Genomic DNA, 17,634 nt, shown 5'->3' with positions numbered 1-17,634 from the left:
CAAAGATATAATTTTAGCAAGGGGATAATATCTACCAATAAAAGCATCCTTGCATTTAGTCCATGAATCAATACTATTCTTAGCGCAGAGATAGCAACCAATCTTTAGCTCTTCCTCTTAATGAGAAAGGGAACAATTTTAGTTTAATAATATCACCATCTACATCTTTATATTTTTGCATTTCGCATAGTTCAACAAAATTATTAAGATGGGCAAGAAGATCATCGAACTAATCTCGTAAAATTGATTATTCATAACAAGATTCAAGTAAAGCAGGTTTAATTTCAAAGAATTCTGCTGTAGTAGCAGGTGGAGCAATAGGTGTGCATAAGAAATCATTATTATTTGTGGTTGTGAAGTCACACAACTTAGTATTTTCAGCGTTGGCCATTTTAGCAACAGTAAATAAAGCAAACTAGATAAAGTAAATGCAAGTAAACTAATTTTTTGTGTTTTCGATATAGCAAACAAGATAGCAAATAAAGTAAATCTAGCAACTAATTTTTTTGTATTTTGATTTAGTGCAGCAAACAAAGTAGTAAATAAAATAAAGCAAGACAAAAACAAAGTAAAGAGATTGAGAAGTGGAGACTCCCTTGCGACAGTGTCTTGATCCTCCCGACAACGGCGCCGTAAAAAGAGCTTGATGGCGTGTATTTCACACGTTCGTTGGGCAACCCCAAGAGGAAGGTATGATGCACACAGCAGCAAGTTTTCCCTCGTAAAGAAACCAAGGTTTATCGAACCAGGAGGAGCCAAGAAGCACGTTGAAGGTTGATGGCGGCGGGATGTAGTGCGGCGCAACACCGGGATTCCGGCGCCAACGTGGAACCCGCACAACACAACCAAACTACTTTGCCCCAACGAAACAGTTGAGGTTGTCAATCTCACCGGCTTGCTGTAACAAAGGATTAACCGTATTGTGTGGAAGATGATTGTTTGCGTAGAAAACAAGTAGAACAAGTATTGCAAGAGATTGTATTTCAAGAAAGAGAATTGGACCGGGTCCACAGCTCACTAGAGGTGTCTCTCCCATAAGACGAACAAGCATGTTGGGTGAACAAATTACAGCTTGGGCAATTGACAAATAAAGAGAGCATGACAATGCACATACATATCATGATGAGTATAGTGAGATTTAATTGGGCATTACGACAAAGTACATAGACCGCCATCCAACCGCATCTATGCCTAAAAAGTCCACCTTCAGAGTTATCATCCGAACCCCTCCAGCATTAAGTTGCAAGCAACTGTACAATTGCATTAAGTATGGTGCGTAATGTAATCAACAACTACATCCTTAGACATAACATCAATGTTTTATCCCTAGTGGCAACAAAGACAACACAACCTTAGAACTTTCTGTCATCGTCCCAGTGTCAATGCAGCATGAACCCACTATCGAGCATAAGTACTCCCTCTTGGAGTTACAAGCATCTACTTGGCCAGCAGCATCTACTAGTAACGGAGAGCATGCAAGATCATAAACAACACATAAGCATAACTTTGATAATCAACATAACAAGTATTCTCTATTCATCGGATCCCAACAAACGCAACATATAGAATTACATATAGATGATCTTGATCATGATAGGCAGCTCACAAGATCCGACAATGATAGCACAATGGGGAGAAGACAACCATCTAGCTACCGCTATGGACCCATAGTCCAGTGGGTAGACTACTCACTCATCACTCCGGAGGCGACCATGGCGGCGTAGAGTCCTCCGGGAGATGAATCCCCTCTCCGGCAGGGTGCCGGAGGCGATCTCCCGGATCCCCCGAGATGGGATCGGCGGCGACGGCGTCTCGGAATGTTTTCCGTATCGTGGCTCTCGGTACGGGGGGTTTCGTCACGGAGGCTATTTGTAGGCGGAAGGGCAAGTCGAGAGGCGGCACGGGGGGCCCACACCACAGGGCCGCGCGGCCAAGGGGGGGGGCCGCGCCGCCCTAGGGTTTGGCCACCCCGTGGCCCCTCTTCGTCTTGTCTTCGGTCTTCTGGAAGCTTCGTGAGAAAATAGGCCTCTGGGCTTTTATTTCGTCCAATTCCGAGAATATTTCTTTACTAGGATTTCTGAAACCAAAAACAGCTAGAAACAAAGAATCGGCACTTCGGCATCTTGTTAATAGGTTAGTTCCAGAAAATGCACGAATATGATATAAAGTGTGCATAAAACATGTAGATAACATCAATAATGTGGCATGGAACACAAGAAATTATCGATACGCTGGAGACGTATCAGACCGCTGTGTGTTTTCAACTAATTAATGAAAAGGAGGGATCCTCCCAAGTTTCTTCTATTGTTTCTGAAAATAAATCAGGTTATGCGGACAAGCCACCCTTCGAGCCTCTTCCTCCTAAAGAAGGGAACGAGGAGAAGGAAGAGAAGAAGAAGAAGAAGGGAACGAAGAAGAAAAAGAAGAAGAAGAAGAAGAAGAAGAAGAAGAAGAAGGAGAATAAAAATAAAGAGGTAACGGCGTATCCCCGCGTGAATGAGATAACGCTAGGTAACCGTAAGTATGTTGCTTCTAATGATTATTATGATAATGAATCTGAATACGATGATCTTCCTATGCCCTTTACATATATTAGCGATCATGATTTGAATGAGCACACTACTTTTGATATTACAAATCTCTCGGGAAACTAATTCTGAAAATGATGATAATAATTGCCATAGTGTCGATGCTATCCATGCTTCCTCCCATAATGATATAGAAAGCTCTAAGCTTGGGGAAGAGGTGTTTGAAAATCCTTTAGCTACTGGTCATTATGTTCTTGATACATCTCCTTCTAATAACAATGATGGTGTGGACACAGATAAACCGATCGTGAAAGATAACTATTCTATTTCCTATGATGACACCGTGCCCCCGATCTCCGATGATTATTATAAAGAATGCTATGATATAGGTTCTAACTATCCTTATGAAACTTGTCATAGTCATGATTGGATTACCAAAAACAATTCCCTTAATATGCAATTTGTTTACCATGTTCAAATTCTTGATAATAATCTTACTCCAATTACTATTAATGAGAATAACTCTTCTTATGCCAAATTTAATGATACTTCTATGCATATGAATCATGATAAGAATGTTTTAAGTGATGGGTATATTGTAGATTTCATCAATGATGCTACTGAAAGTTATTATAAGAGAGGGAAATATGGTTATATGCATTTCAATAATATTAAGTTTCCCCTCTTTATGTCGAGAATCTTGAAGTTACTCGTGTTTTATCCTCTTATGCTTGTCACTTTGTTCTTCATGAATTCATTTGTGTACAAGACTCCTCTTCATAGGAAGCATGTTAGACTTAAATGTGTTTTGGATTTGCTTCTTGATGCTCTCTTTTTGCTCCAAATACTATTTCCTGCGAGCGTAACATTAAAACTGCTGAGCCCATCTTAATGGCTATAAAGAAAGAACTTCTTGGGAGATAACCCATGAGTTATTTTGCTACAGTACTTTGTTTTATATTTGTGTCTTGGAAGTTGTTTACTACTGTAGCAACCTCTCCTTATCTTATTTTATTGCATTGTTGTGCCAAGTAAAGTCTTTGATAGAAAGGTTGATACTAGATTTGGATTACTGCGCAGAAACAGATTTCTTTGCTGTCACGAATCTGGGTCTAATTCTCTGTAGGTAACTCAGAAAATTAAGCCAATTTACGTGAGTGATCCCCAGATATGTACGCAACTTTCATTCAATTTGAGCATTTTCATTTGAGCAAGTCTGGTGCCCTTTTAAAATTCGTCTTTACGGACTGTTCTGTTTTGACAGATTCTGCCTTTTATTTCGCATTGCTTCTTTCGCTGTGTTGGGTGGATTTCTTTGTTCCATTACCTTCCAGTAGCTTTGAGCAATGTCCAGAAGTGTTAAGAAGGATTGTGTCACCTCTGAACATGTGAATTTTTAATTATGCACTAACCCTCTAATGAGTTTGTTTCGAGTTTGGTGTGGAGGAAGTTTTCAAGGGTCAAGAGAGGAGGATGATATACTATGATCAAGGAGAGTGAAAGCTCTAAGCTTGGAGATGCCCCGGTGGTTCATCCCTGCATATTTCAAGAAGACTCAAGCATCTAAGCTTGGGGATGCCCAAGGCATCCCCTTCTTCATCGACAAATTATCAGGTTCCTTCTCTTGAAACTATATTTTTATTTTGTCACATCTTATGTACTTTACTTGGAGCGTCTGTATGTTTCTTGTTTTTGTTTTTGTTTGAATAAATGCTTGTGTGGGAGAGAGACACGCTCCGCTGGTTCGTATGAACACATGTGTTCTTAGCTTTTAATTTTCATGGCGAAGGATGAAATTGCTTCGTTAATTGTTATATGGTTGGAAACGGAGAATGCTACGTGTAGTAACTGGTATGATGTCTTGAATAACCCGATACTTGGCAACTCGTTGTGCTCATGTTTAAGCTCTTGCATCATATACTTTGCACCTATTAGTGAAGAAATACATAGAGCTTGTTAAAATTTAGTTTGCATGAGTGGTTTCTCTAGAGTCTAGATATTTTCTAGTGAGGTGTTTGAACAACAGGGAAGACAATGTATAGTCTTATAATGCTTGTAATATGTCTTTTATGTAAGTTTTGATGTACTAGTTTATGCTTGTGTTTGCTTCAAACAACCTTGCTAGCCTAAGCCTTGTATCGAGAGGGAGTACTTCTCATGCATCCAAAATCCTTGAGCCAACCACTATGCCATTTGTGTCCACCATACCTACCTACTACATGGTATTTCTCCGCCATTCCAAAGTAAATTGCTTGAAGTGCTACTTTTAAATTTCTATCCTCTACCTTTGCAATATATAGCTCATGGGACAAATAGCTTAAAAACTATTGTGGTATTGAATATGAACTTATGCACTTTATCTCTTATTAAGTTGCTTGTTGTGCGATAACCATGTTTCTGGGGACGCCATCAACTATTCTTTGTTGAATATCATGTGAGTTGCTATGCATGTCCGTCTTGTCTGAAGTAAGAGAGATCTACCATCTTAATGGTTGGAGCATGCATATTGTTAGAGAATAACATTGGGCCGCTAACTAAAGCCATGATTCATGGTGGAAGTTTCAGTTTTGGACATATATCCTCAATCTCATATGAGAATAATAATTGTTGCCACATGCTTATGCATTAAAGAGGAGTCCATTATCTGTTGTTCATGTTGTCCCGGTATGGATGTCTAAGTTGAGAATAATCAAAAGCGAGAAATCCAAAATGCGAGCTTTCTCCTTAGACCTTTGTACAGAGCGGCATGGAGGTACCCCATTGTGACACTTGGTTAAAACATGTGTATTGCGATGATCCGGTAGTCCAAGCTAATTAGGACAAGGTGCGGGCACTATTAGTATACTATGCATGAGGCTTGCAACTTGTAAGATATAATTTACATAACTCATATGCTTTGATATAATTTACATACTTGCATATTATACTTGTTATATTGCTTTGCAATGACAATTATCCATGAGATATACATGTTACAAGTTGAAAGCAACTGCTGAAACTTAATCTTCCATTGTGTTGCTTCAATGTCTTTACTTTGAATTTATTGCTTTATGAGTAACTCTTATGCAAGACTTATTGATACTTGTCTTGAAAGTACTATTCATGAAAAGTCTTTGCTATATGATTCAATTGTTTACTCATTGCATTAATATTGTTTTGAATCGCTGCATTCATCTCATATGCTTTACGATAGTATGATTAAGATTATGTTGGTAGCATGTCACCTCAGAAATTATCTTTTATCGTTTACCTACTCGAGGACGAGTAGGAACTAAGCTTGGGGATGTTGATACGTCTCCAACGTATCTATAATTCCGATGTTCCATGCTTGTTTTATGACAATACCAACATGTTTTGTTCACACTTTATATCATTTTTATGCGTTTTTCGGAACTAACCTATTGACGAGATGCCACAGTGCCAGTTCCTGTTTTCTGCTGTTTTTGGTTCCAGAAAGGCTGTTCGGGCAATATTCTCGGAATTCGACGAAACGAAGACCAAACCTCCTATTTTTCCCGGAAGGCTCCGAACACCGAAGAAGAGTCGGAGAGGGGCCAGAGGGCCACCACACCATAGGGCGGCGCGGCCTGGCCTCGGGCCCGCGCCGGCTCGTGGTGGGGAGCCCCTGTGTGCCCCCTGCGCCGCCTCTTCGCCTATAAAATCCCTTTCGACCTAAAAACACCGTAACTCCGGACGAAACTCCAAAAAGACTCCGGGGCGCCGCCGCCATCGCGAAACTCCAATTCGGGGGACAGAACTCTCGTTCCGGCACCCTGCCGGGCGGGGAATTGCCCCGGAGCCATCTCCACCGCCGTCTCCACCGCCATCTTCACCGCCATCGCTGCCTCCATGATGGGGAGGGAGTAATTCACCCCCGGGGCTGAGGGCTCTACCGTAGCTATGTGGTTAATCTCTCTCTCGTACTCCAATACAATGATCTCGTGAATTGCTTTGCATGATTGAGATCCATATGATGAGCTTTGTATCGCTACTAGTTTATGTGCTACTCATGTGATGTTATTAAAGTAGTCTATTCCTCCTACTTGGTGTAAAGGTGACTAGTGTGTGCACCGTGTGGTTCTTGTCGTAGGCTATGATCATGATCTCTTGTAGATTGTGGAGTTAATTATCATTATGATAGTATTGATGTGATCTATTCCTCCTTCATAGTGTAATGTGGACGAGTGTGTGCACTATGTTAGTTCTTGGTTTATCTTGCAATGATCTATTATGCTCTAAGGTTATTTAAATATGAACATTGAATTGTGGAGCTTGTTAACTCCGGCATTGAGGGTTCGTGTAATCCTACGCAATGTGTTCATCATCCAACAAAAGAGTGTATGTAGCACATAAGGGAAAGAGTTATTTATTATGCGATCAATGTTGAGAGTGTCCACTAGTGAAAGTATGATCCCTAGGCCTTGTTTCCAAACATCGAATCTCCGTTTATCTACTGTTCTGTTGCATGTTTACTCGCTGCCATATTTTATTCAGATTGCTATTACCACTCATATACATCCATACTACTTGTATTTCACTATCTCTTTGCCGAACTAGTGCACCTATACATCTGACAAGTGTATTAGGCGTGTTGGGGACACAAGAGACTTCTTGCTTTGTGGTTGCAGGGTTGCTTGAGAGGGATATCTTTGACATCTTCCTCCCTGAGATCGATAAACCTTGGGTGATCCACTTAAGGGAAACTTGCTGCTGTTCTACAAACCTCTGCTCTTGGAGGCCCAACATTGTCTACAAGAATAGAAGCTCCCATAGACATCAGCCACCAGCAGAATCCGCGACCAGCCTCCCGCAGGTGCAGCGTGGCCGGCTCGTTGACGGTGACGTCGACGAACTCAACGAACTTATCCGGCAGCCTCTGGATGCCGAGTGAGTCACCATTGAGGACGACGATTAACTCGAACTACCACGCCCCTCGAAAGACGAAGATGTCGCAAGTGACGACAACCGTCTAGCCCTTGCTGCTCCACCACGGCCGCGTCCATGGCCACGACCCCAACCTGGGCCACGCCCTCCATCCATGGAAAGGCCCTTGACTCTTTATATGGTGGTGCCTAGGGTTGGGGAGAAAGGCGCTAGGGTTTGTGTGTGAAGGACGATGCGAGTGCGCCCCTTTTTATAGGCCGGAGGAAGGCAGGGTAGGCGAGGGAGCGGTGGCGCTCATTAATGCTGGCACCGAGAGCTAGGCGCGACTAGACGCATTGCTGCGCATCTGCGGAAACTGCACCTTCGCTGCACGCCAATAACTTCCATGGCGAGGTAGGCGGTGGTTAGGTTAAACTTGAATGTGCCACTGATGCGTCAGGCCTGCCACTCCTCGCCTTGCTTTTCGTTGTGTTCTGCGTGCCCGGAACACCCCCTGTGGAACGGGGACGGGCTCGGGCGCCGAACACCGTATTAGGCTGTGACAGACGGAAGGAGGCTTTGGGGCGCGCGGCTGGAAACGAAAAATTGTTCGGCGCGTCCCAAATACCTTTGGGGTCGCTTTGAGGGACACGGCTAAAGATGCTCTAAGTCTCAAGAGCATCTCCAGACGAGTCCCCCAAAGCGTCCCCAAAGGTTTTTGGGACACGCCGGACATTGTTTCATCCCCAGTGGCACGCCCTGAAGGCTCTTTCCGTCCGGCGTGGCCCTTTATGTTGTCCGGCGTCCCGAGCCCGTCCCCGCTCCATAGGGGACGCTCCGGGGACGCCGGACGGAGCGAGAAGCGAGGTGGGAAGTGGCGGGCCGACGCGTCATTGACACACGGACAATTTTGGGGCGCGCATTTGGGGAACCCGACTGGGCAGCGACGCCCCCCAAACGCGGCACGAAGAAAACACGTCTCCTAAACGCTCGATCCGGATCGCTTTGGGGGACGCTTTGGGGGTGCGACTGGAGATGCCCTAAGGGTATCTCCAACGGGGTGACACGTCTGTTTGCGTATGCGGGGACAAAAAACGTGCAGCGGCTAGACGCAAAATGTCCACAACGTCTGTTCTGACGGAAACGTGGACCAAATATGCAGCAGGAATGCGTCTGTGCGGATGCGTCCACGCGTCCATTTTTGCCTGGCTGGCCCTCTCTCTTCTCCTTTAATGCAGAGCAGGCCCATGTGTTGGGCAATGGTGGCAACCCAAAAAAAAATTCTCTCTTGTCTCTAATAATACATGGTAGGGCCCTTGCGGTAAAAAAATACGTCTCTGCCGCTGGAGGAGGGATAGACGCATGCGAACATGTGACTATTTTTTGTGTTCATACCCAATGCAAACAGACATAAATTGTGTCCAAAATACCTCGTCCCATTGAAGATACCTTAGAGCATCTCTAGCAGATCCCCCATCCGCATAATAACCGTCGATTTCCGGTTTGGAGGGTAAAAAACGGACCGTTCAGATCCTGCATCGGACCCCTATTTCCAAAAAAAAACTCGGGCCGCCCCAATTGGCGCCGCGCGACCTCCAAGTTCCCGGGTCGAAGAGGCTATGCGAGGCCGGCCTCCATCCATTTCCCCTCTTGGCGCGAAGAAAGTTTCAACTCGCCTCTTTCCCGCTTCCGATCCACCCCCCGCTCCCGATTCCGCCGCCCCCACCCATCTCCGGCCACCGGAGCCCCCGCGTCTTCCCCGACATGGACACGATCGCCCCTTCACCGCTCCCGAACCAGGCCGCACCGCGCGGAGCAGCTGCAGCGACAGCATCTGGATCTAGCGCCGCCGCAGCAGCCACCACCGAAGGCACCGTGGTCGCCGGCGCCTTTCGTAAGCTGACAGTGCCCGGTGTGCGTCGAGACACTTTGAGCCGTTGCCATTAATGGGAGCCGAAGCCAGGGGAGAAGAAGGACGACGATGCCCGTCTCCTCCATGGACCCCTTCCAGCCCGGCGCCGGAGAGGGAGTGCCATGGCTCGGAGGCGGAGGTGACGGCTGAGCTGCTCTGCGGGGATTCTGGCGATCTCTGCTCTGCGCTCACGCAGTCGAGGCGAACAAACAGCGGCGGGAGCGCGTCGGGAAATCGCGAAGCCCTGCGGCCTGCGCCTGGCAACCCGGCGTCTGGCGAAATGTACTCGATTGCTCCTTTGAAAATCGTGGCTTGGCCGCGCGCAGTAGAGTCGGAGCGTAGCGGCAGCCACTGCCATGATTATGCATGCATGTCGTAGGCTCGTTGTGTCTCTCTCCGGAACCTGCAACTGCACTGCAGCTCCTGTCGTTGGTGGCGCGTAGTGACACAAGTAGTGGAGCGAAGTTGCAGTGGTACATGCCGTGTGTATAGTTGCCAACAGTACGGTGTTGGGTTGGTGATTGTACGGGGGGCATGGCACGCCACCCATCTCTTGCAGGAGAGGAGAGACATGCACGACAAGGTTTGGTTATCCTGTCAGTCATGCCCCGGATTTTTTTGTCCTGCAGGGGCTTTGGTTCGGCCATTTTGGCACTTCTTCATTAACTTTACTCTGTAGTTGTAGCCTTTTGCATGGCTACAGCAGAGTTTGTTTCTTAATACGGCCTTGATTAGTAAAGGAGCGGGTCGTAGCTATTTGAAGCGACAAGTACGTTGCACTTTTCTCATAGTATTAACTAAGGGACGATATTTTACTACCAAAAAAGAAAATGCAATATAAATACAGCAATATAAGCCATTTATTTGCTTAATGTTTATTCTAAAATCTTCACTAAGGTAGGAACAAACAGCATAATAATAACTTTAGGGACGTGGGGGGTGACCCATGGCATATCAGGAGGTCTACTCCCTCCAACCCCCTCCACCTAACCCTAGTTGCCACCATCCCCATCAGCATCGGACGGCGGCGGATGGCCTTTCTCCATGGGTGACAACCCCCCTTAATCTAGCGGTGGTAGGTTGGCAGCGGGTTTTGGCAGCGTAGTGTTGCGAATCTCTGGAGGTGGTCATGGCGTAGCAACTCTGGTGATGGTGGCGGCACCGATTTAGTGGTTGGTGGCGATCTAGCCAGCTACGGGTTTGGGGAGGCGTGGCTACAGGTGAAACCCGAGAAGGTCGTGGGTATACCTTGGCATCTATCGGGCTAGGCCAGGTTTCGGGTCGAATCAAGAAAAGCCTGACACACAAAAACTAGGCCCGGCCAAAAAGCCCGGAAGAACAGCAGACCTATAGGCTAGGATGCCTCCCTGATTCGCTTTTACGGGCTACATAGGCCTGATCCTGCTATTGGGACAACTTTTAAAATCCCATGACCAAAAATTGCGGTTGGGCTGCCCATGCTAGAGATTGTCGTGGCGGACGATGGCTGCGCATTCTCGTCCATACCTTGGTAATTGCATCTTTGTTGCAGCCTTTATCTCCTCGCATGGGCTTCTCTGAAGGAAACCTAAGATCTAGGTCTCCCAGATCGAATGATGGTGACACACGGTGCTCTTCTCCCTGGGTCTCGGTGGCATGGCTCCACCGGGTCTCGACGGAGGACGCATGCTGAGGTGCACGCGCAAGGAGGAGGTGCGGTCTCGCGCCATGGTGGCGTCAACAACAGGATCAACGAAGTTGTTGCTGATCTTGACCTTGAAGATTTCTCATCGGTTCGATGGTCGTGACAATATGTGTAGCACGTTCATAAGGTGCTCTCTAAGAGTCTGCTAAATCGAATGAGCGCTCTCATCTAGCTGGTGGAATAATTTTGTTGTTTTCCATGCATCATTCCATGTTAACATGATCTTCACCCATTGTCAAGTCTATAGGTCTTGTTGCCTAGAGGCTTCACGTTTTTTATGTATGCCCTTTATCCGTCCTTTGTTGAATTAATTAATAAAACAGTTTGCATGCATCTTTTCGATGCAGAGACCGGGAGTCTCATCCTTCGTTTCAAAAATGATCATTGACTCAAATTGCTTCCATGCTTGATCAACCTATTTTAGAGGAAGTTGTAATTCTTCTTGAAACCATTCTCTCGAGATGTTATGTCCACAATTCCTCCAAAAAAAATTACAAGGACATGTATGTGAAATAAACGAGATAGATGGTTGCACTTACCAATGCATGTCCATCTCTCCACTCATGAGGATATTTCTAAATAGAATCTAACGACAACCTGTAAATTTACAATTAGATCTATGTAACCAGATATGGTCAACGATCACACATGCTTCCTTCCCAAGTACATATGGAAGATCAAAATTTCATTTAATATAAGCTTTTTTGTAGTTTCTATATGGAAAGGAAATGCTTACAAAACATAACTTGCTGAAACAAAATTGGTATGGTTGTACCAAATCTTATTTTTTTTATCAAGATGAAACCGTACACCATTTATTTATCACATATTTGTTTGCTAGGATACTATGGCAGATTGTACATATGGATTTTAATATTATCCACCAACAAATTTGGTAATTGGTGAATGGGATGGAAAAGAAAGGAAAATCTCACGTTAGAGTGGGTGTATGTGCCCTACTATGGATCACTTGGCGAGTCCAAAATGATCTTATATTTTACAAAGCAACCTTCACATCATTTATGTAGGATAGACGGGTGATCATTGGATCTATATGTGGTTCTATTTTCAGTCGTCGAAAGTGGGTCAAGACATGGATATTGTACGCAATCGTTTCGCAACAATAGCACATGATATATATTTAGCCAATAAGGTTGGTGGCTTGATCGCACGTTGATACATAGGTGCGGCGTGTTATATTACATATTTTTAATAGCTTATCCATGTCTCCACGCTATTCGATCCATGAGTTGTAATAATCCTTGATTCATTGAACTTTGTTCTTGTAGAACTTTGAATAATGTGTTATTTAAATGACTTTATATATCAATTGATGCATAGATTGGAGAGGTTTTCCTTTTTAAAAAATCGTTACGTCTATGAAATAACAGTGCAAAAGGCTTCATTTGCAGATTTTGTACGTGTTTAAGTAGCTGCATACAAGTATATAAGTAGTCGACGGAAACGTGCTCGTTTGCGTTGTCGCAGATGACGCTGGCGCGTGGTGCTGTGGGATCGACCCACTGCGCAACAGCCAACTGGGCACTTGGTGCTTCTATTGTCAGACCGGAAGCGGACCGTGAACAATTAATCAGCCCACATGATAGCATGGGCCATGGGCTGCGAAGAATATGAAAAAAACAACATAATTTCAAAACTGCTCCATAACATCCGCGAGTTAGTGGGCTGGCCCATTCGATTTGCAGTTCAACCTTTCCGGTTGGCTTTTCTTTTCCTTTTTTTTTCTTCTTGCTCACATTTTTTCTTAGTTGCTGATTCTCAGCTAACTTAGCGCTCAAGTAAATTCGAAAATATTGGATTCGCTTCATAATTGTTGCACCTATGAGTGAGAGGTAGAGTTGCAACTGAGATTTTTTCGGTTGCAAGTGGGTTTGTAACTGAAATAAATCCTTATACCATTAAATTTTACTTCATAATCTATACTAGTGGTGAGTGGTAACTAAGATTCGAGATACCTCCTCACGTAGGCTAAGTTATTTGACCGCGAATTTAAATATTTTTTGTGTGTTTTTGTTGTTATGTTTTTCTGATTTTTTTTCCTATTTTCCTTTGTGTTTTCTTTTAACCTTTCTAAATCATGTTTATTCACGACTTAGTTTCTGTTCCATATGATCTGATTTTGTTTCGAGGGTGACAAGCCTCCATTTCTGGGTAGAGTAAATTTTTGTTCCGACCATAATTGTGATTTTCAAAATGTGTGTTTAAATTATGCTTCTCATAATATTTTTTCTCTTCTACCCATGTTTTGTTCCACGAGTTTTAATTTTTTCCACGTTTTCCATATTTTTGTTCCTCTCGTAGTTATGATTTGTTTTGATGGAAGCCAAAATTATATTCCATTTATACTCATTCATATTAGACACGTGATTTGTTCCTTGGTACCTACGATTTGTTTCCCGTAAATTTCTTTTTATGCATGTAGATTGAATTATGTTTCTTACCCCATATGTTGTGTCCAAATGTGGTGTGATTTTGTTCCTTGTATGCTAAATTATTGTTCTATGCTAAGACGAGTTCCATTCCTCATATAATATAGTCATGTTTAAGCTACTATTCATTGCGAACTGATTTGGATGTAATTCTCATTATTTAGTCCCATACAGCTTGTTCACGAAGATTTTGACGTGTTTACTGCCTATATCACCCCAGCAGTACAAGGTGCGGTCTGAAAAAATAAATGAAGAAAATGGTGGAGCTTCTCATGGAGCTGAACCCTATACGCACACGCCTGGGGGAGTTAGAGCATCTCCAGCCGTCTCCCCGGAAAGGCCCCAGGATGCTTTTTTTTCATCCGGATGAACGAACGGTTCAGTCGTGCCCCCGGATCCTCATTTTCGCCCAGATTTTCCTTTCATCCATCCGGCAAACCCGTGTCAACCCCGGGCCCCCGGGGAGCGCTCGGGGAATCCGGACGAGAGAAAATCACGGGAATTGTACGTCTGGTGGCCCCGATTTGTCGGCGACAAAGGCCGATCGTCGTCCTCGTCGCATCGTCTTCCCGAGATACGGCACGCGCGCCTTTGGGGGGAATTTTTAGTAGAAATTTGTTGTTCTACGGCAATACCCTCATCGAACGAAAGCTGAACAAACTAAGTGGTGCAACATAGACAAATTAAATATAAAACTTCGGAAAAACATAAAAAATATATATTAAAACTTTGAAACAAACTTAAACTACTTCTTCCTAGATGGCTCCGTCTCATCATCCTCACGGTGACGCTTCCGGCTCGTCACCTCCTCCAAAGAGTCGGTGTCCTTCGACGTGTCGGGAGAAGTTGTGTCCTCCTCGTCGTCGAAGGTGCTCGTCGGCTGCGCCTTCGCCTTCGCGTCCGCATGCGCCTTCGCCCGGGCCGCCGCGTCCTCAGCCTCCTCCTCCTCCTCCTCCTCCTCAGCCTCTTCCTCGGCCTGCTCCTCGGCATCTTCGTCCTCCTCCTCGTCGGCATCCCATTCCTCCTCGCTGCCCGGCGGCGGGGAATCGTCGCTGGCACACGTTGCAGCTTGGTCCCACCAATGGCGCCATCCAGGCGATTTCCTCTCGCTGTCGGTGTCCGATGGCAAAGAAAGATTGCTCATGCTGACAGAGGATGGTGAGGAGAAAAGAGCTGAATGGCGTCGGCGGCCGGAAACCGTATATGTAGGTCTATCGATGAAGAGAGCGGTGGTTGCTCTTCCGCGGAGTTCGTGCTCCATTACGGCGGTTCTCGCGTCGAGGCCACTGCGACGGTTCCTGACGAGGCGTTTGGGCTCCCCAGACCACTTCGCGGACCATTTACGGCGGTTCAATGCGTCGAGGCCACTTCGACGGTTCCCCTTCCGAGCGACTGCACCATCGCTATGTGCGCGGTGGGTGAGCGTCAGCAGGCGACCATGGGCTCACCCTTGGGAAAATGGGCCTCCCCAGGCCAAAAAAAAAAATACATCCATCCGGCGCAAAATAGCACCGGATTTCGGCCTGGGGAGTCCCAACGGCTGGAGATGCTCTTAGGGACCTAGCCTAGTTAGGCCCGCTGGCCTTTTTCTTCTTCCATTTTCTTTTGTTTCTTTTTTTTCTTATTTCTTTTTTAATTCGATAAAGCTAAGAATCGGAAAATATTTTGAATTTTAAAATTGTTCAGATTTGAAACATATTCATTTTTATTTTTTTTTTAAAATAAAATGTTCAATTTTGAAAAATATGCATATTATTAAAAAAATGTTGAAATTAAAAAATGTAGCTGACTCAAATAATGTAAAATTTTGAAAATGTTTTTGTATGTGAAAAATGTTTTGATTGTGTTAAAAGAAAAAATTTGAAGTACTTATGAACATTGTTTAGATTAAAAAATGTCATACTTTGAAAGTAATCAGTTTTTCAAAATTGTTTAGATTTGAAAATGTTTGGATGCAAAAATGTTTGGTTTGAAATAGTAAGATTTCAAAAAACACGAAAAAAGACAAAAGAAAGAACACAAAAGGAAAAGGAAAGGACAACATAAAATAATAAGTCAATGGGCCCACCCAAAACATAAAATAATTAGCGACCAAAATATAGCGGTCATCTCTTTCCCAAGACCGATCTAGTAACCGAAGACAAACGTTTCGATTTTTGGGGTTCAGTCGTTCGGTTTTCTATGCCTAGGCAGAGCTATATTACGTGGTTTTAAGGGGAAAATCTAGTGCACGCCTAGTGCCCCAATACATATTGGTGCACACCCACATGATTTCGCAAGTTGTCCGCCCAGCAATGTATCGTTTTTTGATATTTTTCCTTTCTGCGATTTTTTCTAAAACGTTTTACGAGATTTTTTCCTGGTTTTTTGTAGGGTTCTCGGTTTTTTTTATGGATTTTTTTGTAGGGTTCTCCTTTTTTGTTCATTTTTGAAATTTATTTAGATTTAAAATTTGTTCATATTCGGACATTGCTCATATTCAAACTATGCTCGGTTTAGAAGCTCAATCAGATTCAAAAATTATTTAGATTCAAAAACTGATTAATTTTGAAATTTGTTCAATTTTAGAAAATGTTCACATTCTGAATTTTTTCGGATTCTAAAAATGTTCAGATTTAAAATTTGAAATAAATTAAATGAAAATTAACAAAAAAAAAAAGACAAACTAGACTACCTAACAAGGTGATCGAATGGTAAGTGAGGGAATGAAAGAGTGGGCAGACTCACCGTATTGTCCTTGAGATGATCCCTTCTTAGTACGCGCAACGAGTGTGGTATAGGTGTGGTTGCCTTTATCATTGCTCCTACATGCCGACTAGGTCGGTGTGTAGCCCGCGCCGCTCACCCCTACATGCGGTACTGGCCGGCCCAGTTAGGCATTGTAGCATTTTTATGATTTTTTCAATCTTTCTTTTTTTATTTTTTCCCTTATGTTTCTTTTTCTTCTAAGATTCAAAAAATGGTAAGATCAAAAAATATTCAAATTTTAAAAGTATTCGTAATTTAAAAATCTTTAATTTTGAAAATTGTTTAATATAAAAAGTATTCAAATTTAAATTTATATATTTGAAAAATATAAAAATAATTAACTTTTTAAATATATTCAAATTAAAAGTGTAAAATACAATTGTTACAATATATTAATTTTGAAACGGAAACATATATAGAGAAGAAACAATAAAGTCATGAGAAAAAAATGAACTCACCTCTTGTTTTGCGGACCACTTGGTAGGGGTGTGGGGTGCCCTGAATGGACGCCCCTATACATCGCTACAGTGCTGGAGTTTATCCAGCACGCATGTAGAGCTCCACGTGCGCTTTCCTCATGGGGCGACCCAGCTAAAGCCTCTTCTATTTTATTTTGTTTTTATTTTTTTGGAAAAAATATAGTTTGAAATACTTCAGGTTTTTTAGCAAGAAAAGTTCTGATTCGAAAATTGTTTTACAGAAAGATGTTCAATTTAAAAAAAAACAAAATTTGTTAAAGAAATAAGTGTGCTAAAAAAGGTTGTGTTCATAACTTTTTGTTCACTAATAAAACTTTTTAAAAAAATTCTCAACAAAAATATGTTTGTATTTAAAAAGTTTAAAAGTCAATCTCAAGAGGAAGGAAAAAAAAGACAAAAAAGCGAAAAAACCAAAACCAGAAAACTGGGAAAACCAACGAACACAAAGCAGGAAATGGCAACAAAAGGCGTTATGGGCCGCGGCCCGATGACCACCCCTTGTGCGTGCAGAGGGTATTCCTACATGCACGCGGGCGATAAATAGGTTCAACCCCCTGAACTCACGGGAGCGTCTGCCCATCGCTCGTGAGCGTGGGTTTATATACATCGCACACATGCTTCTTTTAGTTGGACTTGGCCCATTTTGTTCACGTAGTTGTTGCACGCTGGAATGTTTTCTTCGGAACTATTTTCATAGCTGCTCCACCATGCACAACCATTTTTTTTTATCGTCCAAATCTAAGAAAAAAAATTAAATTTCGAATGTGAGCAAAAAATTATTGTGAACAAATTTTGAATCTGAGCAGAATTTCAAATTTTTGAATCTAAGCAAAAAAATATTTTGAACAAATTTCAAATCTAAGCAAAAATTAAAATTCTGAATCTAATCTATTATTTTGAACAAATTTCGAATCTGAGCAAAAATTCAAATTCCAAATCTGAGCAAAAAGTTATTTTGATAAAATTTCGA

This window comes from Lolium rigidum, chromosome 5 (assembly GCF_022539505.1).
Source record: "Lolium rigidum isolate FL_2022 chromosome 5, APGP_CSIRO_Lrig_0.1, whole genome shotgun sequence".
NCBI lineage: Eukaryota > Viridiplantae > Streptophyta > Magnoliopsida > Poales > Poaceae > Lolium > Lolium rigidum.
Note: the sequence above shows the minus strand (reverse complement) of the source record.